Raw genomic sequence first — 16,982 nt, 5'->3', positions numbered from 1 at the left:
CAGTAAATGGCTTCCAGGAAATAGGGTGGTCTGCTCAGAGCCAGGCCTCTGTGTGCTGCTGCCAAAGGGTGTGACAAGCTCTGGAGCGACCACGGCTTCCACTGGAAAAAGATTGTTAGGATTATGCCTTTGGGATTTTCAGAGACTATCCAGCAAATTGTGCATCCAAATTTTCCCCTTTCTAAACTGCAAGGTGGCCCTGAGCTGGTCTTTAAGGAGATAAATTGTTGATATTGCTCATTTTCTCCCTAGGCTGATCAGCTGCCAGAAGTGCTCCAGATCACACAGGTTTTGATTCAGAGGTGTTGCCATTTTGGTTTTGATTGGAAGTCCATGGTCATGCCCTTTACACAATCAGGGTTGAAACGCCTCTTTGCATAAATAGACACACAGAGTAAGACCCAGAAACTGATCCACAAGTTCTTATGAAATTTCCAAAACAGAGAGCAAAGGTGTGTTTGGAAACTTCTTAAGATAAGGGTTCCTCTTTTGAGGAGCTGCACCTCTGCATTTCCTTCTGAGAAATGTAATTGCTGATGAAACCCTATTTACTGATGCAAAAAAAAAAAAATTATAAAATAGGACATTTTCAGCCAGCTACAACTGAAAACACAAGCAGCAATCTGAACCAGGCAGAGAGGAGCACTGCTTCCAGCTGCACCAGGAGGAGGTGATTTGGTGATTTTAGCTACACCATTGGGAGAAGACCTGTAACACCCAGTCCTCCTCCTTGTGTGAGCTACAGCCAATGCTGCAAATGCATCTCCATGCTGGGTAATGACTGACACACTGTTCAGTGAGACCTCAAAATCTCCTGCTTCTGAGCTATCTCAAGGAATGTGTACACATGCTTATATAAATAAAGGGGTGCTTTTGAAAGTATACCTTTGTGCCAAGCTTTTACCATTTTTTTCCTGCAGTTGCTATGGAATCTTTGCAGAATTGTACACCGTGGTGTTCGGGTCACTGGAGCTGCTGCCCCACATGGGTCCGTCATCTCAAAGAGCTATTGTATTCACTTGACATCTGTGAATGGCAGAGAGAAATGAGATGAAGATAGATTTATTTCACTCTGATTTTATTTCTCATATTTTCTTGCTGAAGTAGTACCTAAACAGCAGAGCTCTGACTGGAAGGGAACGTGATATCAAAAAACAGAAATGCAGAAATTGAAAAGCAAACCAGTGCTTCTTTATGTTGAGTTCTGGTTCACTTTAGGAAACAACTTGGAATATAGAAATGCAAATAATTATCAGTGCATCTCTCCTAATAGCCCTAATTATGAAGCAAAATCTAAAGCCCCCCCAAACAGGGAGAAAATTTGGATCAGAGTCCAAATTTCAGAACATAGATCCTTACAGTGATGCAGTAATATTCAGTAGAAACACATTCTGTGGGATGAATAAAAATGTCTCAAATACCTGGCTGATACTCAAGATCATGAATTAAAAACCTGGGTAAACTCTAGTTTGCCAATATTAAAACAAGAAAACATTATTTACCCCTCTGTTTCCCATGTCATACCATTGCATCCCAAGAAATTGAGATCAGGAAAGAGGACGTGGATGTGGATAGTTCTGCATCTTTCCTCCTTGTTTCAAAGGCTCTGAAAAGCTCATAATTCAACCAAATTTGTCTCTAACTCAAATAACTAGCCTTCCTTACATATTTAAAGAGTTTATATTTGTTTCTTTGATATAGTTCCTCTGAGAATCTGCCAAGTTCCTAAGTTCTTTGACCTTAGATGTCTTTTTCTCCATCTGTAATTCTGAATGTGTTTATTTTACAAGTGAAACCAAATTCTTAATTGATCTAAGGAAAGTCAATCTTTTAGATTAAACAAGTGCTCAGCTGTGCATATAAGAATAGTGGTAGATATGAATCAAAACATGAGCATCAACCATCAAATGCAGGCCAGATATCAGCATAGCTGATGCAGAGTGAATCCATGTTATATTCCTAACTGAGACCATGAGAAACAATAAAACCACACAGTACAAACACAGAAACTTAAATCATGCTCCTTGAAAAGTTTGCCAAGGTCCATGAATCTTTTGAACTAACCTGGGCCTATTTTGAAATGAACACAAAACATGATTTTGTATTGAAACCATGTGGGACTAAGAGATTTTTGTTACTTGGGGTTCATTTGGACTGAAACTTGAAGCTGAATACAAAGAGTGGAGCACAAAAGTCATCCAGCTGAAGAAAATCTTTCTGATATGACCAATGAAAAATCACAGATATTTTTTTTTTTTTAGTGAGGCAATCAGGGCATGTAAGCCATTAGACTCTGAATCACATGGCATAATTGCACAGATGTTTTTGGAGAGTAATCTGAGGGAAGGCACAGTAGGGAAACATAAGTAGCTGACAAATATCCATGAAGAGACTCCATCTCTATCACTGAAGGACATAGGACTTCCTGTTATCTGCTGGATATAATCAAGGCGGTCAAGAGTCTGAAAGTCCAAATTCTGTATTACCATCACCAAAGAGAATTACAAGCTGTCATTTGGGATAGAGAAACAGAAGGAATAAAGTTGTTCTGAAATGTTGAGCACTCAGACTGTCCAAAAAGTAGGAGTCATCAGTGCCCATAAATGTGTAACAATATGACTGTACCATATTATAGGAGGTACATACAAAAGAAGATGGCTTTGTGCAGTTGGAGGCTTCTAAACTTTAGTCCAGAAATTTTGACTCTGCTAGAAACGAGCTTTGTTTGGTTTAACTTTTTCAGTCTACAAAATAGCTTTCATGATGTGAAGATATTGTAAGGCATTTTAAGATCCTCACCAAATGCACAGAATGAAAGATAGCATATAAGACAGTAAAACCCTAAAATATGCAATTCACAGTTGCTGAGGTAAATGCCCACTTTGATGTTCTCTTTTGAATAAGAGAAAGAGGAACTCAGAGGAAAATGGGGTTTTTATCCTTCATAGTGGTCATGTGAAAACACTGGTTATTTTTTTTCTTTTTTAAATAAATGAACAATCCACAAACCAAATAGCATCTTCTGAAGTAGTTTTATTTCTGAAGATAAATTAGTAGATAAACAAGGAGGTGACTGAACAAGATATGGAATGTAAAACTATTTCCAGCAGAAATTATGATTTTTCACCAGCTCTTACGTGAAGCAAGGAGAACTTTAAATACATCTTTGAACAGTAACTCTTGCACATTTTACAGCAACAGAATAAAGCCCACTAAATTTTCTGTACCATGAAACCCCTAAAGTGAACGCTTTAGGACGCTGGAGAACAGTTCAATTCATTACCATGAAGAAAACACATGAGAGAAAACCCTTTGGATCCTTTTCCTACCACACGCAGCTAAAGACACATGAATGTGGGAAAGGGTTTGATTGACTTCTTAAAACTCTTAATGACACTCTTCTAGTGTTTGCAGAAGGTACTGGATTAACACATCTCTGGAGATGTCAATGACCCTGCCAGGCCAATTTTCTTACATTGTCTCCTGGGTAGTTTGCAGATCTGCCTAGCTAGCAGAAATAAAAAAAATCCATTACATTTATTTCATAAAAAACATTGAAAGAGAAATCAGGTGACCTGTGCTCCCCTTCACATCTCAGTCTCTGTAGAGCTTGAAACAGGCTCAGATAAAAGGGTGTCCTTGCCTCACAATGTATTTATTTTTTCTTAGATATCAGTTTCTGGATCCAAAGATCTCAAAAAATCAGTGTGTTCAGATCAGCAGCTCTGGTCCACCTCCTTACACAGTGGTCTTTCTTACTTAAAAGGATGAAAATAAAGAGCTCGCCAATAAAAAAATGATCAAAGCTGGTGGAAAACATTTGTTTCTAATATAATTTGTGAAGGGATTTCATCAGTCTCCCTTCATAACTAATAGAGATAAGAAGTTAGATAGACTTTGTGTGTTTAAGTAACCAAATAGAAGTAATTAATACAGATAACAAGGTTAATTCTTACTGCATGGAATCTGGCTCCATGCTGAGCAGATACAATAAAATCAGAGGAATGACTTTGCATTTGCAGCTATGCAGCTCTCAACATATGATGTTAAGATCAAAATGATCAAAGTGCTTTTCAATCCAGAAAGTGACTATTAGGGCAGCAGAGTTGTTTTTTCCCTGAGGATGGAGACCTACGGGCAGTTTGAGGTTCCTTTATCCCACCGTGACCCAGTGCCTAACCTGGCGCTGCTTGACAAGGAGATAAGAGAGGATCCCACACAACAGTGATGTTGTGACTCAACTCTCCCAGTTATCCAAGTGCATTATCATCAACCCCATGTGTATCAACATCTGAAGTGACTGCTCAGAGGATTTGAGATCTGATTAGCATTACCAGATGTGTAAGGAGCTGAGGAAGTAACAACATCAATTTTCACTTCCATTACTCTGCTGATCTGCCTCCTGGGCCACTTTCTTATTCTTTCCAGTAATTTCCTTCCTTTTCTTTTCATGTTTTTTCTCCCTCCTTCCTTGACCAAATAGGGAACGGCAACATGGCTGAACAATGCCTGAGGGGCAGGATGGAGCAAGCAGCCAGCAGCGGAGAACATAAACTTTAAAGGAAAATTAAAAGGTAATCCTATTCACTGATTACTACTTAGTGAGCCCTGCTCAGAATCCAGAAGACAAATTAAAAGTGTCAGTTTAGGAACCTCATTATTTTAAGTCAGTCTGGTGAAGGCTTGATTAATTTTTTTGGATTTAGTGTTATCAATACTGTCTGTGGAGCAGTAACAGCTCCCAGCTGTTGCTGATACTCAGCTTCCCAAAATGGGGGGTGAATTTGGGACTGGGAGATGTTGTCTCTTTGGGTTTTGTTTTTATTGGTGTTTTTTTTTTAAATAACAATTTCCCATTCTCACAAACAAGACCAACACAACAGGCAGGAGTCTTCTCTCACATGTACTGTGCAGTAATGAGAATAGTTCAGGACAGTGACTGTTTTGCTGGACAACAAAAGTACTAAGAAACTGGACAAAGAGCACAGAAGGCTTGAAAAAAGCCTCTGATTCAAAGCAAATATTTTTATTTGAATTTTCAAATGAATGTACTTTTACTGCATTCCTTCCCTTCTGGGCTCACTTTCCATAAACATGCTAGTGAATGAACTTTATAAACAGGAATACTTGCTAAAAGCTAATTTTAGAGAATGGGTTTTCAACTGCTCTCCAAAAGCAAATTCCAAACCAAACTTTAATACAAATTTTATACTTAGTGATACAATTTGGGCACACTTGGCCCACCTACATCTGCTACTATTGACCCAGCTACAGCAAGTGCCTTCCTCAGTCTCCTCCCCATCCCTGCTCCCTGTTTCTGTGTCTGCTAAAGGAAACTGTCCTCAGCTCCAAGTCCTGCCAGTTCAGCTCTGTCTCCCTTTGCTTCCTAGCTCAGCTCTATGATATGGTTAGGGTGTTAAGAATAACATGAAACTTATTACAGTTTGGCTTTTTACATTTTTTTTTAACAGTAGTGCAAAAGAGGAAGCCAGAGACTAAGGAAATTTCTATTTAATTATTTTTAAAGAAACTCCTAATTAATTATTTAACCTAGAAGATCTGACAGAACGGTAACTTCTGGCAGAGGTGAAGGGATAAGCAGTCAGAAATGGCCTGAAAGTGGTAATACATAGTACAGGTCACTGTACTTTCTTGGTGACACTTTGATTTCATGCTTTGAAACATGAACTTCTTAGTGAGTTTTATAAGCCATTTCTTTGGGAGGAGAGCTAAAACCTTCTAAAAAAATTCTGTGCAAATCTGTGCAAAAAAAGAATTTTTCCCTAATGGGTATTTCAAATGCATTTTAAATGGTCATCTTGTGAAGAAACACATGAAGAACATGATAATAAGAGTAAATACATGAACATAAAAACATGAATGCCAGTGGACAAATTGCTTCTGATTAGGTGTCTAGCTCTAAAGAAAGGTTGCTTCAATCACCTCTCATGGGTTGTTACATCAGCTGTTCTGTTTCCACAAGTAGATAAATGGGCAATTGGTGGAATGTACACACACCTTCATGTCCCCAGGGAGTAAAGAAGCAACACATCTGCTGTCCCACCTCGAGCCCATCTCTAATAAGCCTAAAAAACAATCTAAAATAAGGTATAGAGACATTGAGCAATAGAAAAAATGTGAAAGTAACCCAAGAAGTTTGCAATGAAACCACAATTGTGAGAAAATCAGTTAAAGGAAGTAAAATCCCAGCTCTGCTCCTAACTCACTGTGTGGTCTTGGGCAAACCACAAAAGGGCCATACTTTGAACATCTTACTCACACTAGTAACCAGCTCCTTACAAAGCATTTTTGCTTAACATCACAGTCCACGAAACTTGCACTTGAGCTATGGAAACAGCATGAACATGGATCTACTTACATGAGGCTAAGTATTGCAGTCTGATGCTGAGGGTTTTTTTGCCTCCATCTATCCATAAAAAACAGAGAAAAGCTCTAACCACTGTGAGAGTGGTGTTGCTGGGATTCAGTCTAATTAATAAACATTTGTACAGCTCTTGGAAAATGTAAAGTGCAAAGTAAGTGCTATGCAGCTGGAACACATGTAGTTTAAACCTAATATCTCAGCCTTGAATCTGCAGACTTTTTAAGTAGCTGCAACATGTGTGTAAAAGAAGAATAAAGGACTGTCAGGATCTCATCCATAGTGGGACTGAAGACTCTACAGAAGAACACAGCACATGCTATTTTTACCAGTGTTTCTGTGTCTCTCCCATGTTATTAAGAGAGTGCCTGTCACAAGCCACAGCCATTGCTCCACAAGTCCTTCAGTGTGCTAGAAAATCCCAGAGATAGCTTCATACCATATCACCCTTATACAGTGTGGGTCCAGCAGCAGTACATTTGACATATCCCAAATCTTTTCCATATATTTGGCACTGCCATACCTTAGTCCCCTAGATTTTTGCTCCACCTTTCTTGTTTTCCTAATACAGTTAATGCTACCCAGCTGTTTGCAGTCAGCTTTAAAAAACTATAACTAAATTAGCATTCCTGCTGAAGGCTTATTCCCTGAGCATATATTCCCTACACTACTGATGTTCTCCATACATTTCTTGACAATCAAGTACAGCTTCACTTTTATTTGCACAGTGTTATGTTTCAAAAAATAACAGTCATCTGAAAAAAGAAGAGATGGGCCTGGAGAAAAACTGGATCCAAACAGTCCCTGGATGCTGAAGAAATTTACATTCAGGCTGGATTAAAAATGTGCAAGTAAACCTCATCATTCATCAGATTCCCTGTTCTTCTGTCAAACTGTGAGTTCTTGCAGCATGTATTCCCTAGTAATGGCAAAGCAAGACCTTCCCCAATAATAAATTAGGGGTGTAAGTTCAATGACTATTGTTTAATACAACAGTTAATATTTAAATGACAAGGCTGAGGTTTTGCCCTGCAGAGGTTGAACCCAGCAATGCATTGAGGCATCTTTAGAGGAATCCTGGTTGTTCACCCATACTGTGAAAACCAGGTTGGAGAGAGCCCCTGAAGTCACCCAGCTATTCCCAGTGCTCTGTGCTAGCTGCAGAGCTCCTGCAGCAGAATCATGTCCTGGGGTTTTCAGTGTGCAGGCTCACAGCCTCACATGTAGTACCTGTGCTCTTTCCCCAGAAACAGACCCTCTGGAGCCTGTAGGATCCTTCACCCAGGTTTATGATTAGGTTCCTCTAAGGTGGGATGCTAGCTTGGGTTGCTGGTTCAAATACTTCAAGATTGGATTCTAAAGTAAAGACATATTTTGGTAATACCTGGTATCAGCACATACGATTTTCTTGGTAAGTGGTAATTTCAACAGTCTCGCAATACTTATTATGGTCCTGTCTAGATTTCTAAATGTGCAAAATAAATTGTCTTTTTATGCTTCAACCCCCATGCAGCCCTTCTTCCACTGTAAATATCTGTCTTAAGTGGAGCTTATGTAGATGATTATTCAACAGGATTGCTCACCCCTCCTGTGCCTGACTTATATGAATTTCATCCCCTTCCTTGTTCACTATAACTTGTAGAAGATAAATTTCCTTTCCTAGTCTCTGTTTAGAACCCAAGCCGGCGGTGAGCATGTTCCCCACTTTCTGCTGCGAGCTAAGTTGGCCCTTGCACTCCTGGGAAGGTCTGAACCCCTCTTCAAGAAACAGCAGCTTAATGAAGGGGCAGGCAGAAGGGAATTAAAAATGCATGGGCACAAAACAAAGCAGTCCCCAGCAAGCTCCTGCTGACAGGCTGCACACCGGCCCCCGGATCAGCAGGATATCCAAGCCCAGGCTAATGAGTGATTTCCCTGATGGAGAGAGGAGTCCGTGTGCGCCCAGAGTTCACTGCGTGCTGGAAGCATTTGTTCAGTCAGGTTTCAAAGGCCTCCTCTGTCATCTGCGGCATTGAGGGTTGGATTATTAATTTAATGGAGTGGTTGTGCTGTGCAAGGAAGTGGAAAAAATCTGCTTCCACCTTGGCCAGAGCAGTAACGCCTGCAGCAGCCATACACGTTTTTTCAGCGCTGTCAGCTCCTGAGGGAAACAGAATTGTGACCCCGCTGCGCCTCACTCCTGGCATGATCCTTCCTCCTCTTTTTGCCAGTAGGGAAACACTGATTGCAGCAGCCTCTTGTTTATCCATTGTTGATCCCAGCACAGCCTGCTCTCACCAGGTGTCGGTGGATCCAACACAAGCATCAGGAGTGCACAGCACTAAATATGCATATATTTAATTCCAGGTTTTGTTTTAAGGTCTTCAGGCAGAGGAAGGGGTAGATAATTGTATAGTGGGAGGGGAGGTCAGGCAGGCAGTTAATATGAACTTCATAGGAGGGAGATACTTGGAAAGCAGTGGCACTGAAAAAGACCTAATGGACATTAAATTAGATATGAAATTTCCATCTGGTAAAATGGCAAAAAGCCTCATGCAAGTATGGGATGCATTTACAGACAATTCATGTCACTAGCCAAAAAAAAGGAAACTTTCTTACTTTAAATGGCAAAGTACCAACAATGGTATAATACCTAGAATGCTTCAGACAGCGCTTGACACTGTTGGCTTCAAAGACTTCCGAGAAAATTAACAGAAATGAAGAAAGGCTGGAAGAATTACTCTATAAAATTGCTGTTACTGACTCTGTGTGTGTGTCAGAGAAGGACACAGTCAATAGCACATCAGCCCCAGAGCACATCCCTGAGTTTCCAACATAACCCAGGCTGCCTTTGGATTGCATGAACCAGGCCCACCAGAACAGATGCATCTCCAGTCCCAGAGTGAAATGAATCCAAATGTGGGGAGTCCCCCTCCACAAAGCTGAGGAGGAGCAGACCTAGGTGAAAAATGATGGCTTTTCAGCAGGAAATATTGAGAAAACAGAGCTTTTTTCTAAAAGTGTTTCCAAGAAACAGTGTTCCGGTCTCCTTGTAAAGAAGAGGAATCCAGAGATTTACTCTGAAGATAGAGTGCTGAATTCATTGACCACAAATATCTGATGAGTGCAACTTTAATTGCAGCTGTCCAAAATACAAAGAAGTGCCTGAAAATTCCAGGAAAATACTCTATTATTTTCTCTTTTATCACTTTTAAACACAACCATACCTCAGTTTCTTTCTGTTCACCCCTACCACAATATCATGTCCCCCCTGCACTTTTTTCCTGTTCCTTTTGTAGCCAGTGAATCTGAGCACAGAGTGATCCACCGCAGGGGTCCAAAATTTTTAATTCTTCTTTGTCATGAATCCTCACCTGACCTAAAGGTCAGATTGGTGCAGATAATTAGGTATATTCCAGTATTAGCATAAGATGGGTGGTAATTAGTGTTGTGTTTGAGGGATGCATTCTAGGTCCTGGCCTCTTTCCTGGCTATCCCTTTGGCAAAGCATAGTGGCACAGGGATATTTTCAATACTATATATTCCATCTTAGGAGAACTCTAACAGTAACACAAGATAAATTCATTTTTGCTATTTTTTATACTTTACAAAGATTGCTAAGTCACACAAGAACATAATGCCAAAGGTGCTTTGGAGGAAAGACTTCTGACTGACTTCAAACTATTTTCGTACTTAGTATTTTAAGCCAAAAGTGAGGGCTTTGACATTCCTTCTAATGAAATTTACACTTGACACACTAATTAGGAAATCATATCACAGCATATCACAGGATATGCTGCTCACTCATAGGAAATAATAAATAATCAAATCTATGTAAAACTGCTTCCTGTACTGCTAGTTAAACCAGAGAAATTCTTTCCAGCTAAAGGAAATGATCTATTCAAAGAGCATTAGCATTTCTGGCCGAATAGATAAAATTATTAACTGAGTGTGGTCAGGAAATGAAGTCCCTGTCCCTTGCAGGAACAGGGAAATGTGCTCTGGAGATTATTCTGAGGTGAAGTTCTCACACTGTGGGTGACCAAATCTAATGAGCAGGATTTCCTCAATGACCTGGCAGAGATTGGAAGGAACCTGCAGAAATGCTGCATGAGTTTTGAGATTAAAATATGGATAGACAGAAAAAATATATTAAAAGTTCATGAATGGAAGTCATCATGGGGTCAGCATGCAACATCTTTCAAATCTATGAGAAAAATCAAAGCATTTTGAGGAGATAATTAACAAAAACAGTTTCTGGATCAAAATGTGCTCTAGATGAAAGCACTGGTTGGTGTAGCAAGGAACAGAAATTGGCGTAACTTTTCCTGCTCCAACAAAACTTCCAGAGGCTTGGAGTAGCTGAGCTGTTAAATTCCCCGAGGTTGTAGAGTGTGGAAGGAAATGGCCAAGAAGATCTGCCAAGGAATGAATCCATCACTATTGCCCATTCCCCATACTCCCTGTTCTCACATCACAAGTCATTGGAGAATGGCTTGCTGTACATTTTATTTCAGCCAGTTCCCATGTGAGTGGATAAAATGATCTGGTTTTCCAGTCATGCTTCCAGGTTTTTGAGGAGTTGTACTGAAATCAGGATATTGTCCTGCAGAGTTTGGGAAGGAGGCTGGAAGGAAGAGAATAAAGTATAAGCTCACGCCAACCAAAAACATGGGCCCCCAACTCATTATTTCCTATGTTCCTTCCTTCACTATTCATCCAGTCTGTCATCCCACTGTGTCATCCTATGACATGTGTTTCACATCCCAGCCTTTCCAGATCTAAACTATTTTTCACCCTTCTTCTATTTCTTTCTACCCTGTCTTTCTTTCAGAAAATAGCCACCCTACATGGGCTGAGCAAATGCACTCACACTGAGTGTCCTCAGAAAAGCTTCCAGAATTGTCTTCCAAACTCTGATCACCCTCCCATCCCAGAACTGATGTTGAAAGACTTGCATAAATACACACCCTGTGTCTGTTCCCCTGTTCTGTTCTTCATCCTGGAAAGTTCTACTTACATCAGCTCTGTTACTCTGGTAGAAAAATGACATGGGTGAGTGGAGAATCAGATCAATCAATTTTCTTCTTTTTAAGTCAAATGATGTAATTTGTTTGCCTTCTTAAAATGAAATGGCCTTTCAAAGGCTTGTTTGTTTGGTTTTTCCCCACTGGGTATCAACATGGGTCTTCCATTAATAATAACGATAGCTACAAGAACAGACTAATTAAAGCACATAGACTCCTTAGGTTTTTTTATTATTGCACTCAGCATTCACTGTTGAGAGAAATATGGATTGCAGGAAAAGAACTCAAAATATCACTTCAAAAAGGCTGATTCAAGTTGCTGCTCAGAAGATACTGCACCATATGGAAATTGTAACTGAGTAGCTGCCAAATATGTTTAGTTTAAACAAGGGTAGGTAAGATCTGATAATGCATAGGATCATTTTGGCACACAGTACAGCTCTCCCAGACTCATTGCATTATGCCTATCATCAAGTTAGTTCATCTAACAGCACGAAGTGGAACACCCTGACCCTTCTTATCCCTGTTAATCACTCTTAAGTAAATAATACCTTTTTGGAGAATAGTGATTCATATGCTGCAACCTAAGATATGGTCAAGCTGTGAACTGGTCTTCCTGCAGTGATAGGTAAAGTCAGGGAGCAAAGATAAGGAAGAATTTTGTCAGACTATTATCACTACTTCACTTTTTAATTGCCTATAAAATTATATTTAAAGCAGCAGGACAGCGTAGAAGAACACAATCCTTTCTGTTTTCTTTCAGTACAGCCTCTACACAGCTGTTCTGTTTCTCTCCCATCGCCACCTATTTAATTTTAAGATAAGGGATACTTAGGAATCATTTCCTCTGTGAAGCAGCTAGGAAAGGTTATATATTTCTAAAATGTCCTGTGCTATTTTCTTTTAAAAGTCTGACCAATTCTCGGTTTCCCAAGGCATTCTCACAGCTCTGATCACTCAGGACACAAACCAAGCAAGACACTGAGGAGCATTGCAGTTCAGAGACATATATTCCCACTTTCCTTTCTGCTTTCCGTTCCCAGGACCCAACCCTCCTCAATACTCCTATGCTCTTGCATAACCAGAGCTTGTCATAAGATCAGGCTGAGTTGCTCCTGTCAGGATTTTGGAGAGCTGGGCAGCCAGCTGTCAGTCCCTTTCCTGTGATTTGAAGACTCTTCATTGGGATTTGGAGCTGAAATGTTTCTCTGACACACTTCTTAATCTAGCAGCCATGGAGATAACTCTAATGCACCATCTAAAATAGTTGTCCACACCCCAGAGGACAAAATTATGCAGAATGCCCAAGCTACCTTGGATTGAGTTGTTGTGCACTGTGTGGTCAGGTAGAAATCCTGACTCAGGCTCTCTGGTGGGCTCAGCAGTGCTCACACACAGCAGTTCAAGGGCTGGTGACCCACATGGTCTATGACTAGAACTTGGTCCCTACAATGCTTTATAGCAAGGCCTATTCCTTTTGTGGAGGAAAAACCAAGATTTCACTCCACAAAATGTTTAAGCCAGTGTTCCAAACTTCTCAGAAAGCAGAGTTCATTCATTCACACGAAGATGGATGATGTGTGTAAGACGGGTACTTTGCGCTGGACAGGTCAGGAAGCACCAATTTATGTGTTAGACAGATACATGAAAAGTATAATTGCTTAAACCATTTGAGAGAGACACATCAAGCTCCAAGGAATAGTGACTGTATGCTTTTGTTCTTCTATTCATGTAAGTAAAGAATGATGGAGCAGACCTGCCTATGGGTTTGATTTTGGTTTGATTTGCTCTCTCATATATATTTTACTGAGGATGGGACACATCACCTGACTTCCTTGCCCTAAATATTTTGACCATGATGCCCACAGTTAGTCTTTGTCAACAAGAGAGGTCAAATGTCCACCTGCTGTACATCAGCTGTACCCCACTGATGTCCCATAGGTCAGTGGAGCTGTGCCAGTTTACAGCAGCTGTTTGTCCTGGACTGTGCAAAGTCTTTTGAGGTGTTTGCAATTGGCTTGAACATGTTTATCTCCAACACCTCAATTAGAGAGCACTGATAATCTCGAGAAGCAGACCTAGAATGCTGTATTTCCTGAGGAATAGACACAGGGTAAGAGTATGCCTTTAATGAGGTCTAGGAAACATGTAAAGTGCTTTAGCAGAGAAGCAGTAATTTGTAAGTAACTAATGCTGAGTGAAATTCTCCATAAGACACTTTCTTCTCCTTCAGAAGTTTTCTGGTGATGTAAGTATTCCCTTTCTTATCTCTTGCCACAACATAAATAGAGCAATCCTATAAGTTTCTCTATTTTTTTTTTTTTAATTCTGAACAGATTAAAAACCTTCTCCACCCTCCATATGTTATGTAATTTAAGCATTTGCCAGGTCTAAATGGAGCTTGAAATAGTCATAATTCTATTTACCCTAGAATAGGAAGGGAGGGGAAAAAGAATCAAAATGTCATTTTTATTTAGTGAGTGAAAATTTTTCTTACATGCTAAAGATTTTTTTATAGTCCTTAGAAACAGAGATTTTGCATGACTTTATATTCCAATGCAGACCAAAAATGAAAGGTCTAAAAGGACTCTACAACACAGGTTTGTTTAGGCATTAATTGGAGGTCTACAATAAAAGGAGTTTCACCTATGGCACAACAAAACACCACGTGACAATTTTTTTTCAGTGTATCATGAAACCAAACCTACTCCATGTTAAGTACCACAAATCAAGCTTGTGAAGGACTATAATACTATAAATTCATATGCATAGACAAGCACACAAAGCACTGAGCTTGCTGAGCTTACAGTATACTTTGTGTTTCTTTAATTCATTTTCATGTAAACAAAACAGAAAGTTCACACCTAGTGCTTCACTGCCTGACACCATCACCATACTCAAATAAATTGTTTTAGTATTTTTGGAACAGCTTTTCTTTGTGTTTTTGTGCCTCCTCACACACGTTCTTCTTCTATCTTTTGGAACTGAATAAAAAAAAGTCAAAATTTTTATAGAGACATGCAACATTTCACATCCAAAAAGATGTCGTAAATAATTTACTGTCAGAGTATGAGCTTAAAAAATAACAAAGAAACATGTTTTTGAAGTTTTAAGTCTTATTGTGACCCTGGAAACTTTCTGGGTGGTGAATTCATTAAAAAGATGCCAAAATATAAGCTCAAGGTCTCAAATTTATTTAGTGCTATAGAAGTTTTCCATTCCAGGAAGAAAAGCATCACTAAGTGGACATGCATAATAAACACCAAGCCAAACTGTGCTGTTCTAATGGTTATTCCTATAATATTGACTAGTTAACGTTAAAATTCTGATTCAATTAAAATGATTTTTTTTTTAGATATTCTCCATTATTTTCCAGACTTTTTTATGGCAATAATGCTGTGCAATATGTAATTCAGATCAGAATTTCCACTGTACACAAGCAAAAACATATGATGCAAATTAAAGGTGGGCAAACTCATTCAGACACAGGCAAGATGAACAAACTCAACCCTTGAACAAGAATCTAAGGTGCTCAAAATGTGCTTTCAGTTTTGGAATGTTTGTTCTTTCCTTTTCAATCAGTTTTATATTTCTTCATTCCGGGTAGCCCAGCAAGTACAAGAGAATAAACATTGCTTTCTCAGGCTGTTTCTGCTTGTCTCTTTCCATGGCCAATACCATTGATTCTGCCAGCAGTGCCAGTGTCGGGCCAGGATTAATTTCTTCTCCCATCTAACCCTTTCGTTGCCATTATCCCTGATGCCATACCTTCAATTCCCAGATTTTGCTAATTCACATCATCTTGAGACTCATGGGTGTAGAAATTACACATATTCTCTTGTTTCTTTGGAAAATACTGAGCATTTCTGCACAATCCTAAAGCCAAATCCCAAACAATTCTTGAGTGTTGATTCAAATGAGCAAACTGACTGTCCCAAACTCTGAAAGGCTTAAGAGGACCAACACAGTGCTCACTAGGTAAAAGAACAACACAAGGAAAAGGAAACCAAAGAAGAGCGGAAAGAATGTAAATTATAAATAAACCAAGCCTTCTCCCCCCTTTCCTTCTCCCCAGAAACTGTGGTGTGAGTGGAGGGATAGCAGACATTTCCTGGACTGTATCTCATTGTACATTTTGCACAGAAACTCTTTCTTCCTTTTGCCCTAATGCCAGGAATTTTAGTAAAATTCAATGTTATTCAACATATGAATTGAAAATTCAATTCTTACGTAATTGTTTTCACAGCTCATGGTTAAACCAGCTGACTCCATAGAGGAACTGTTGTAGAAATTTAAATTTTGTGAAACCCTTTAAATACCTAAAATCAAAACTTCTCCTCTTCTTCAAGGGACCTGCTCCAGAACCTGAATAGGAAACTTTTATCCAGAAATATTTAATCCTTTCTGCCAAGGGAGAACCAGGTTGCAGGAAGTTACTTCTTGGTAGCAAACCCAGACAAATACTGAGTCAGTGGTCACATAACTCAGGGAATGCTATAGGAATATTCAGCATTCATGGAAAGAAAAATGCATGGAAAATGCCATGGCTCAGGCTGCTGGTATCCCTTGCAGCTTGAATGGGAGACCTCCCTCTTTAAACGAGCAGATCTGCAGAGGCAGTAGTTTCTTCCCCTTCCAGAAGAACTCTTTTCATCCAATTCCAGCACAGTTGCTCTGTGGGCCCCAAAAAGACAGAGCAGAAATGATACCACATGTGAGCAGATGAAACAGGTTAACCAGTTTCAAAACACAGCACTTACAGTTGGTCAGGTCTGGTGAGGGGGCACATGGGGAAGAGCGATACTGGCAGTCAGTATGGAGCTGGAATATGCTACCTGAGAAATATAAATTTCTTGGTAGAAAATCAAAATCATCCTGCCTCAGGCAGCCAGCACGCTCACAACTGCAGACCACTCAAGCACTCAGGTGCTAGAGACTGAAGGAATCACTCAGTATCAGAGATCTGGCAAAAACCTGACCAAAAAAGAGAGCCCAGTTTACCACTTCTGTAATGCAGCAAGATATTTTTCACCCTTTCCTCAATATTTTTTGTGAAAACTAAAGGCAATTTATTCTTGATGCCTAAGAGGGAAGCTTTCTTCCGAGCAGAAGGACTAAGATTAAGCCCAGGACAGCATAATTGAGTAGGCAGGAACTGGCTTGTCATTGGAAAGGAAATTCTGCTACTTTGAAAGGAACAAGACCTCCAAACTCCCATGAAATACAAATTTAAAAAATGTTTGAAGTCAGTAGCAACATCTTATCTAGATAAAAGGAGTATGTATTTTGGTTGAGAGCTGATCATCTTTAACTTTTTGGTTTTTAATACAAAAAAGTGTCAACATTTAAAATCAAGATAGATATAACTTTGGCATTACTGAAAGGCTTTGTTTTGTTTCTTTTTTTCAAAACAGATATTTGTTTAAATTATTGTAGCAACATATATAGTTCTAAATTAAAATTAAATTTCTGTTTGAAAATTGTTTTGGTAAAAACTCTTATTAATGTTAATTTTCAAGAGCTATTCTAGCTTGGGCAAAAAGTTAATCTATTCAGCTCTGCCATAGATATTTCCTCTATTGTTGGACTTCAAT

At 39.4% G+C, this 16,982-nt stretch overlaps 1 long non-coding RNA gene across 1 annotated transcript; it reads left to right on the top strand.

Moving 5' to 3' along the window:
• The first annotated feature begins 4,535 nt into the window (after positions 1-4,535).
• LOC110479103 (uncharacterized) lies at positions 4,536-7,243 on the top strand. The gene is made up of 2 exons (XR_002466867.3): positions 4,536-4,574; positions 7,111-7,243. It is a non-coding gene; the product is annotated as an uncharacterized LOC110479103 (long non-coding RNA).
• The last annotated feature ends 9,739 nt before the right edge of the window (positions 7,244-16,982 follow it).

This window comes from Lonchura striata, chromosome 3 (assembly GCF_046129695.1).
Source record: "Lonchura striata isolate bLonStr1 chromosome 3, bLonStr1.mat, whole genome shotgun sequence".
Taxonomy (NCBI): domain Eukaryota; kingdom Metazoa; phylum Chordata; class Aves; order Passeriformes; family Estrildidae; genus Lonchura; species Lonchura striata.
The sequence above is the reverse complement of the archived record's forward strand: the minus strand, read 5'-3'. Positions and strand labels throughout refer to the sequence as shown.